At 39.1% G+C, this 11,113-nt stretch overlaps 1 long non-coding RNA gene across 1 annotated transcript; it reads right to left on the minus strand.

The window, feature by feature from the left end:
• Positions 1 to 2,143: 2,143 nt before the first annotated feature.
• Positions 2,144 to 2,526, minus strand: LOC128473535 (uncharacterized). The gene is made up of 2 exons (XR_008346285.1): positions 2,343 to 2,526; positions 2,144 to 2,301 (listed from the first exon to the last, which is right to left on the minus strand). It is a non-coding gene; the product is annotated as an uncharacterized LOC128473535 (long non-coding RNA).
• Between the last annotated feature and the right edge of the window lie 8,587 nt (positions 2,527 to 11,113).

Raw genomic sequence — 11,113 nt, forward strand, 5'->3', positions numbered from 1 at the left:
GTTTGATTTTTCTCCCATTATATCCTATGGGCATTCCATCAATACCGTCAATCACCTGTCATTCCATAGAAAACAGCTATAATTCCTCTTAATATGAGGTTTGGAACCTATAACTGTACTAGGGGAGTATACATGACAAAGATCTATATGATATAGAAACATAGAAAGCGACGGCAGATAAGAGCCAGAAGGCCCATCCAGTCTGCCCAACCTCTGAGTACTCTCCTTTAGTACTTGCCCTTATCCTATATCTAGCTTGGCATTATGCCTATCCCATGCTTGCTTAAATGACTTTACTGTATTAACATCTACCACTTCCACTGGGAGGCTATTCCATGCGTCCACTACCCTTTCCGTAAAGTAATATTTTCTGATGTTACCATTAAACCTTTGCCCCTCTAGTTTATGCTTGTGTCCTCTTGTTGCGGTTTTATTTCTTCTTTTAAATAAACTTTCTTCCTTTACTTTGTTGATTCCCTTTAAGTATTTAAATGTTTCTATCATATCCCCCCTGTCCCGTCTTTTTTCCAGGCTATATAGGTTAAGATCCTTTAACCTGTCCTGGTAAGGTTTATTTTGTAATCCATAAACCATTTTAGTAGCCCTTCTCTGCACTTTCTCCAACATATCTATATCCTTCTGGAGATATGGTCTCCAGTACTGTACACAATACTCCAAGTGAGGTCTCACCAGTGATCTGTACAGCGGCATGAGCACTTCCCTCTTCCTACTGCTAATACCTCTCCCTATACAACCAAGCATTCTGCTAGCATTACCTGCTGCTCTACTGCATTGTCTACCTACCTTTAAATCCTCAGAAATAATTACCCCTAAATCCCTTTCCTCACACGTTGAGGTTAGGACAGTACCAAATAGTCTATACTCTGCCCTTGGGTTTTTATGCCCCAGGTGCATTACTTTGCATTTATCCACGTTAAATGCCAATTGCCACAGCTCTGACCATTTTTCCAGCTTACCTAGATCGTTTGCCATTTGGCTTCTTCCTCCAGGAACATCAACCCTGTTGCAAATTTTTGTGTCGTTCGGCAAATAAACATACCTTTCCATCAACACCATCTGCAATATCACTAATGAAAATATTAAAGAGAATGGGTCCAAGTACAGATCCCTGAGGTATCCCACTGGTAACAAGACCTTGTTCTGAATATACGCCATTGACTACAACCCTCTGTTTTCTGTCACTCAGCCACTCCTTAATCCATTCAACAACATTGGGATCTAAACCCAGAGATTGCAGTTTATTTATAAGTCTTCTATGTGGGACAGTGTCAAAGGCCTTACTGAAATCCAGATACGCAATGTCTACTGCACCACCTTGATCAATTACTTTAGTCACCCAATCAAAAAAATCAATAAGATTTGTTTGGCAAGATCTTCCTGAGGAAAACCCATGTTGTTTTTGATCTTGAAAGCCATGTGACTTCAGATGTTCAACAATTCTTTCCTTTAACATTGTTTCCATTAATTTTCCCACTACAGATGTAAGACTAACTGGCCTGTAGTTGCCCGACTCCTCCCTACTGCCTTTTTTGTGTATAGGCACAACATTCGCTACTTTCCAATCCCCAGGGACAACTCCCGTTACCAATGATTCGTTAAATATATCAGTTAACGGTTTTGCTAGTACACCCCCAAGCTCTTTTAATAACTTGGGGTGTATCCCATCAGGCCCCATCGACTTATTTGTCTTTACCTTAGACAACTGAAGTAAAACCTCCGCCTCGATAAACTCACATATTTCAAATGATTCAGTCTTTTTTCCCAACTGAGGTCCCATTCCATCATTCTCATCTGTAAAAACTGAACAGAAATATTCATTGAGGCAGTCAGCTAAACCTTTATCCTCTTCTACATATATGCCTTTTGTTTTTAGTCTAACTAATCCTTGTTTAACTTTCCTTTTCACATTTATATATCTAAAAAATGTTTTATCTCCATTTTTTACTGATAGGGCAATTCGCTCTTCTGCCTGTGATTTGGCAGTTTTTATAACTTTCTTTGCCTCTTTCTGCCTAATTTTATATATCTGTCTATCTTCCTCACTTTGGGTATTTTTGTATCTACTAAAGGCTAACTTCTTGTCTTTCACGATTTTGGCCACTTCTGCAGAGTACCACAGCGGTTTCCTTAATTTTTTACTCTTACTGACCAACCTAATACAATTTTCTGTTATCTTCGATAAAACAGCTTTTACAAAATCCCATTTCTCCTGAACACCATTTAAATTGTGCCAGTCTGATAATGACTCCTCTATACATTTTCTCATTTTAGAAAAGTCAGCTTTTCTAAAATCTAAAACTTTTGTTTTTGTGTGGTGTGACTCAGTCACTGTTTGTATATTAAACCACACAGACTGATGATCACTAGATCCCAAACTTTCACCTACAGAAATATCTGTTAACAAATCTCCATTTGTGAACACTAAATCCAATGTGGCCTCCTTACGAGTTGGTTCCTCAACCACCTGTTTTAAAGATAATCCCAATAAGGAGTTTAGAATATCCGCACTCCTGGTACAACCAGCTACTTTCGTTTTCCAGTTCACATCAGGGAGATTAAAGTCACCCATGATTATAACATCCCCCTTCACTGTCATTTTAGCTATTTCCTCCACTAGTAGATTATCGAGTTCTTCTACTTGTCCTGGGGGTCTATAAATCACACCTATGCGAGTTACTTTACTTTTGCCAAATTGTACTGTAACCCAAACCGACTCTAAGTTCTCTTCACCAACTTGTATTAAGTTAGATTTTATGTTATTTTTCACATATAGGGCCACCCCTCCCCCTTTCCTGCCCTTTCTATCTTTTCTATATAAAGAGTACCCCGGTATTGATATGTCCCAGTCATTTTTCTCATTATACCATGTCTCAGTAACAGCCACTATATCAACATTCTCAGTTGCCACAACTGTTACAAGTTCATGGATCTTATTCCCTAAACTGCGAGCATTTGTAGACATGACCTTCAGCTTGTCATTTAACACCGATGCTGCAATCACTTTCTGTCCTTGCTTTGGGGGGCAAAACATATGCTTCTCCCTATTATCTTTATAGACCAAGCCCCCAGATCCACCCACCTGGTTACTAAGTAAATCGCCTTCCCTTTCTATACTGTCTAACCCGGTATTTATTCCCTCCCCCCCCCATTCCTAGTTTAAAATCTCCTCCAACCGTCTAACCATTCTCTCCCCAAGCACATTGGACCCTCTTGCATTTAGGTGCAATCCATCACGACTATAGAGATTGTACCCCAAAGCAAAATCAGCCCAGTGCTCTAAGAACCCAAAGCCCTCCTTCTTACACCAAGACTTCAGCCATGCATTTAGCTGCCTAATCTCCTGCTGCCTTTCTGGTGTAGCGCATGGCACAGGTAGTATCTCTGAGAATACTGCCTTGGAGGTCCTTTTCTTAATCTTACTACCCAAGTCCCTAAAATTATCTTTTAGGACACTCCATCTTCCTCTTACTATGTCATTGGTGCCAATGTGCACCAAGACAGCTGGATCCTCACCAGCCCCTCCCAATAATCTATCCACTCTGTCCGCAACATGCCGAACCCGGGCACCCGGGAGACAGCAAACCATTCGGTTGCTGCGATCAGAGCTACAGATTACCCTGTCTGTTTTCCTGATTATTGAATCCCCTACCACCACAACCTGCCTGGGCTTTCCTTCCTTTCGGATCCCCTGCACATTGGATGAGCTGCTCTCCCGGCTGTTAGGGAGAACAGCTTTTTCCGCAAAGCCTACCTCTGAGTCTGCCTCCCCAACATGCTCACTTAAAAGGGCAAATTTGTTGGGAGGGAGAGACTCTGGGCTGGCTTGCCTCTTCCTCTTCCCTTCCCCACTGCAACCACGTCTTACTGTCACCCAGCTATGTGCCTGACTCCCTTCTGACTGATCTCCTCCCTCATTGCTAGGGGCCCCATCTAAACTTTGCTCAGTGAGCAACAGACTCCTCTCAAGGTTGTCAATCTCTCTCAGTGTTTCAATGTGCCTCTTAAGAGCACCAACCTCAGCTTCCAGAGAGACCAATTGATCACACTTACCACAGCGATATGGACCCAGGAACTGCTGTTCCAAGCATGCATACATATGGCATGATGTGCACTGAGTGAAATCTCCAAGCTTGCTCATTCTTTATAAAGGGACGCGAGTATAGAATTTAAACAGTTGCTTTATGTCACTTACCCTCCTTGCTCTTGCACTCTTGTGTTGCACTAACTGCTGTGGTGCACAAACTGGTCACTTACAGAAAGCAAGTCACTTAGAAAATGCAAGCCCCTTACAGTGAGCAAGCTCTGTGAGTTTAACCACTTCCTTATATACAGAGCAACACAGTTAATTGATTATAAACCCCACCCTTAACTAATTACACTATAGAAAATGGGAGAGAAAAAAAAACCAAACAGTTAATGCAAAACACACAGTTTTTTTTTGTTTTTTTACCACAAACCCTTCAACCCTCTTGTTGCTGGTTGAGATACAAACCCACTGTTGGTATACTTATAATACCACTTCTCTGCCGCTGCTGTGGTGCACAAACTGGTCACTTACAGAAAGCAAGTCACTTAGAAAATGCAAGCCCCTTACAGTGAGGGTTTTCTCTAAAAAAACAAGTTTGATTTTTCTCCCATTATATCCTATGGGCATTCACTCAAAACTATCATTCACCTGTCATTCCATAGAAAACAGCTATAATCCCACATAATATGAGTTTTAGATCCTGTCTCTGTACTAGGGCAGTATATGTGCCAAAGATCTATATGATATGACAGAGGGTTTTGTCTGAAAAACAGGTTTGATTTTTCTCCCATTATATCCTATGGGCATTCCATCAATACCGTCATTCACCTGTCATTCCATAGAAAACAGCTATAATTCCACTTAATATGAGGTTTGGAACCTATAACTGTACTAGTGGAGTATACATGACAAAGATCTATATGATATGTCTGAGGGTTTTGTCTGAAAAAAAGGTTTGATTTTTCTCCCATTATATCCTATGGGCATTCACTCAAAACTGTCATTCACCTGTCATTCCATAGAAAACAGCTATAATCCCATATAATATGAGTTTTAGATCCTGTCTCTGTACTAGGGGAGTATACATGACAAAGATCTATATGATATTTCAGAGGGTTTTGTCTGAAAAATTTTTTCTCCCATTATATCCTATGGGCATTCCATCAATACCGTCATTCAGCTGTCATTCCATAGAAAACAGCTATAATTCCACTTAATATGAGGTTTATAACCTATACCTGTACTAGGGGAGTATACATGACAAAGATCTATATGATATGTCTGAGGGTTTTGTCTGAAAAACAGGTTTGATTTTTCTCCCATTATATCCTATGGGCATTCACTCAAAACTGTCATTCACCTGTCATTCCATAGAAAACAGATATAATCCCACATAATATGAGTTTTAGATCCTGTCTCTGTACTAGGGGAGTATACATGACAAAGATCTATATGATATTTCAGAGGGTTTTGTCTGAAAAACAGGTTTGATTTTTCTCCCATTATATCCTATGGGCATTCCATCAATACTGATATTCACCTGTCATTCCATAGAAAACAGCTATAATTCCACTTAATATGAGGTTTATAACCTATACCTGTACTAGAGGAGTATACATGACAAAGATCTATATGCTATGTCTGAGGGTTTTCTCTAAAAAACAAGTTTGATTTTTCTCCCATAATATCCTATCAGCATTCACTCAAAACTGTCATTCACCTGTCATTCCATATAACAGAGCTATAATTCCACTTAATATGAGGTTTAGAACCTATAACTGTACTAGGGGAGTATACATGACAAAGATCTATATGATATGTCTGAGGGTTTTGTCTGAAAAACAGGTTTGATTTTTCTCCTATTATATCCTATGGGCATTCCATCAATACCGTCATTCACCTGTCATTCCATAGAAAACAGCTATAATTTCACTTAATATGAGGTTTGGAACCTATAACTGTACTAGGGGAGTATACATGACAAAGATCTTTATGATATGTCTGAGGGTTTTGGCTGAAAAACAGGTTTGATTTTTCTCCCATTATATCCTATGGGCATTCCATCAATACTGTCATTCACCTGTCATTCCATAGAACACAGCTATAATTCCACTTAATATGAGGTTTATAACCTATACCTGTACTAGGAGAGTATATGTGCCAAAGATCTTTATGATATGTCAGAGGGTTTTCTCTAAGAAACAAGTTTCATTTTTCTCCCATTATATCCTATGGGTATTCACTCAAAACTGTCATTCACCTGTCATTCCAAAGAAAACAGCTGTAATCCCACATAATATGAGTTTTAGATCCTGTCTCTGTACTAGGGGAGTATATGTGCCAAAGATCTATATGATATTTCAGAGGGTTTTGTCTGAAAAACAGGTTTGATTTTTCTCCCATTATATCCTATGGGCATTCCATCAATACTGTCATTCACCTGTCATTCCATAGAAAACAGCTATAATTCCACTTAATATGAGGTTTGGAACCTATAACTGTACTAGGGGAGTATACATGACAAAGATCTATATGATATGTCAGAGGGTTTTCTCTAAAAAACAAGTTTGATTTTTCTCCCATTATATCCTATGAGCATTCACTCAAAACTGTCATTCATCTGTCATTCCATAGAAAACAGCTATAATCCCACATAATATGAGTTTTAGATCCTGTCTCTGTACTAGGGGAGTATATGTGCCAAAGATCTATATGATATTTCAGAGGGTTTTGTCTGAAAAACAGGTTTGATTTTTCTCCCATTATATCCTATGGGCATTCCATCAATACTGCCATTCACCTGTCATTCCATAGAACACAGCTATAATTCCACTTAATATGAGGTTTAGAACCTATACCTGTACTAGAGGAGTATGTGTGCCAACGATCTATATGATATTTCAGAGGGTTTTGTCTGAAAAACAGGTTTGATTTTTCTCCCATTATATCCTATGGGCATTCCATCAATACCTGTCATTCCATAGAAAACAGCTATAATTCCACTTAATATGAGGTTTGGAACCTATAAATGTACTAGGGGAGTATACATGACAAAGACCTATATGACATGTCTGAGGGTTTTGTCTGAAAAACAGGTTTGATTTTTCTCCCATTATATCCTATGGGCATTCCATCAATACCGTCATTCACCTGTCATTCCATAGAAAACAGCTATAATCCCACATAATATGAGTTTTAGATCCTGTGTCTGTACTAGGGCAGTATATGTGCCAAAGATCTATATGATATGTCAGAGAGTTTTCTCTAAAAAAACAAGTTTGATTTTTCTCCCATTATATCCTATGGGCATTCACTCAAAACTGTCATTCACCTGTCATTCCATAGAAAACAGCAATAATCCCACATAATATGAGTTTTAGATCCTGTCTCTGTACTAGGGGAGTATATGTGCCAAAGATCGATATGATATTTCAGAGGGTTTTGTCTGAAAAACAGGTTTGATTTTTCTCCCATTATATCCTATGGGCATTCCATCAATACTGTCATTCACCTGTCATTCCATAGAACACAGCTATAATTCCACTTAATATGAGGTTTATAACCTATACCTTTACTAGGAGAGTATATGTGCCAAAGATCTATATGATATGTCAGAGGGTTTTCTCTAAGAAACAAGTTTCATTTTTCTCCCATTATACCCTATGGGCATTCACTCAAAACGGTCATTCACCTGTCATTCCATAGAAAACAGCTGTAATCCCACATAATATGAGTTTTAGATCCTGTCTCTGTACTAGGGGAGTATATGTGCCAAAGATCTATATGATATTTCAGAGGGTTTTGTCTGAAAAACAGGTTTGATTTTTTTCCCATTATATCCTATAGGCATTCCATCAATACTGCCATTTACCTGTCATTCCATAGAAAACAGCTATAATTCCACTTAATATGAGGTTTGGAACCTCTAACTGTACTAGGGGAGTATACATGACAAAGATCTATATGATATGTCTGAGGGTTTTGTCTGAAAAACAGGTTTGATTTTTCTCCCATTATATCCTATGGGCATTCCATCAATAACGTCATTCACCTGTCATTCCATAGAAAACAGCTATAATTCCACTTAATATGAGGTTTGGAACCTATAACTGTACTAGGGGAGTATACATGACAAAGATCTATATGATATGTCAGAGGGTTTTCTCTAAAAAAACAAGTTTGATTTTTCTCCCATTATATCCTATGGGCATTCCATCATTACCGTCATTCACCCGTCATTCCATAGAAAACAGCTATAATCCCACATAATATGAGTTTTAGATCCTGTGTCTGTACTAGGGGAGTATATGTGCCAAAGATCTATATGATATGTCAGAGGGTTTTTGTCTGAAATACAAGTTTTATTTTCCTCCCATTATATCCTATGGGCATTCACTCAAAACTGTCATTCACCTGTCATTCCATAGAAAACAGCTGTAATCCCACATAATATGAGTTTTAGATTTAGTCTCTGTATTAGGGGAGTATATGTGCCAAAGATCTATATGATATTTCAGAGGGTTTTATCTGAAAAACAGGTTTGATTTTTTTCCCATTATATCCTATGGGCATTCCATCAATACTGCCATTCACCTGTCATTCCATATAACACAGCTATAATTCCACTTAATATGAGGTTTAGAACCTATAACTGTACTAGGGGAGTATACATGACAAAGATCTATATGATATGTCAGAGGGTTTTCTCTAAGAAACAAGTTTGATTTTTCTCCCATTATATCCTATGGGCATTCACTCAAAACTGTCATTCACCTGTCATTCCATAGAAAACAGCTAAAATCCCACATAATCTGAGTTTTAGATCTTGTGTCTGTGCTAGGGGAGTATGTGTGCCAAAGATCTAAATGATATGTCTTAAACTTTTATTTCAAAATCAATATTCTTTTCCCTTCCATTATAGTCTATGGGCATTCCTCCCCATTATAGTCTATGGGCATTCCTCCCCATTAAAGTCTATGGGCATTCCATTTTGTCATTCGTTTTAGTATGTCCCCATTTTATTGGTAATTTGAAATCACGTAATTATTGTGTTAAAGTATATTGTGTGGGTTTTATAGTCTAGGGCAGACAGATAGTGAATTTTAACCCTTTTACCACCAGAACCAAGCCACGCGCACGCTTGGAGTAGGGTGCGTTCGTGACATTCACATACCAAGTTTTGGTAAAATCTTGCACCTTGCCAAACCCCCTTTCCCCCTTCCCAGCTATTCTGCACGCGATCAATATGTTGGGCAGAGGGATTACTCTGGTTTGCAGAGTACTTTAATATGCATCCTTTAGAGGAAGTGTCAGCGACATTAAACTGTCTCTGAAATAAATGACTTTTTTGAATTATTTTAGGTGTGTTCACTGCTAATCATTAACAGACCAGTCACAATCTTGACAGGTTTAACCTGTAAATGTCAAAACACAAAAAACTATGGGGTTAACAACAATTAAAGAAGTAAAGCAAATCTCTTTGAGCTGCTGCTTGTTTGCTCTATGCAGCCATATATTGCCCAGACCTGCCCAAATGACACAAACACTTGTAAAGCTAAAGCAGGCGGACCTAAAAAGCTATGTGAATACCACACCTATTATCCCTCCCCCTCCTCACTATAATACAATAGAGATGAGGTTCACCCACCTCAACCGTCTGCAAGCAAGGGATATGAGCAGCCAGTGCCTCTGAGGCAGGACAAGGTACTCTTACTATTAAGTATTCTCTATATTATATATATATATCTGCCTAAGAGTAAACATACCTAAATTGTTATGTTATTTGTAATTAGCAAAGTCTGGAGGTGTTTGAAATCATCAGGTAGGCATTGACGTATTCATGTTTTAGTTAATTGCGTAACTACTACTGCCAGTGACGAGGTCTGAGACAGCTGGTGAAGTGGACTGCATCTCCCACTTCTCCTGCAATACTTTTACTAGTGTGGCTGGTCCATCCTTAACGGCAGCACTTTTATCTATTGTGTAATACACCCTAAATCCCTCTAGACTGTAAGCTCGTTTGAGTAGGTCCCTCCTCACCAGTTGTCTCAGTAAGTCAATTTGTTATGTTACATACTACTTGTTATGTCCTGTCTACCCATTGTACAGCGCTACGGAACTTGATGGCGCTATATAAAACAATAAATAATAATAATAAATAAATAATAACTTTAAAGGGAAACTCCTCACCATTTTTCTGTATGTGGCATGTTTATGATGTCTGTGGAATACCTAGCAAAGTAGTATTTTTGTTAATTAAAATAGGAAAAATAACAAAAGTTTTGCATTGGTGATCAGATGTTCCTGTTTTTCACAGAATGATTTACAGGCAGTAAATCCAATGTTTACTACAGCAAGTTGGACTTGGGGCACTAAAGGACGATACTAGCTTGATCTGACATCAGAAACACTCAGTGGCGTAACTAGCCCTGCGACCCCTTGTTCCTCTCGTCTTGTACCAGTTCAAAGTTGTTCAGAAAGGGCCCTTCCGACCAGGACCACTCCATCAGAGTGTATGTTGAAAGGGGGTGGCAAGGGGCAAAGAAGGTACACACAAGCTGTTTGAGGGCAGAGGTAAGCTATTTGGGGACAGATATGGTACAGACAGATTTTTTTGGGGTTAGGATAGCACTGATAAGCAAAGGCACTCAAGCTGTTTGGGGCAAAGGTGGCAGTCACAAGCTGTTTGGTGATGTTGGGGGCAGGGTGACCACGTGTCCCTCAATGGTTCTCGGGCAGCCACAATCCGGGACAATGCCTTGTCTGAGGTGTCTGAGTGAAGGAGGTCTCAGCCAATCAGGAGAGACTTCTCAACTCTCCTGATTGCCTGAGAGTTCCGGCAGAAGTGCCGGCAGCAGCTGCGGAGGTTGTTGTGGTTTCTAGTTATGTCCCTGGAAACACCGTATGTTAAACCAGAGTATTGTCACAAATACAAGACAAAATTAAGACAATAGAAAAGACTGACAAAACCATGATGGTCTGGGCATATTTAGATGGAGTCCAGGAGAGATGGAGCTATTTAAGAGATGTCCTGCTAAAGGCAGCAGAACATTGCATTAAAGTTGT

The sequence above is a fragment of the Spea bombifrons genome, chromosome 2 (assembly GCF_027358695.1).
Source record: "Spea bombifrons isolate aSpeBom1 chromosome 2, aSpeBom1.2.pri, whole genome shotgun sequence".
In the NCBI taxonomy this organism is placed as follows: Eukaryota; Metazoa; Chordata; class Amphibia; order Anura; family Pelobatidae; genus Spea; species Spea bombifrons.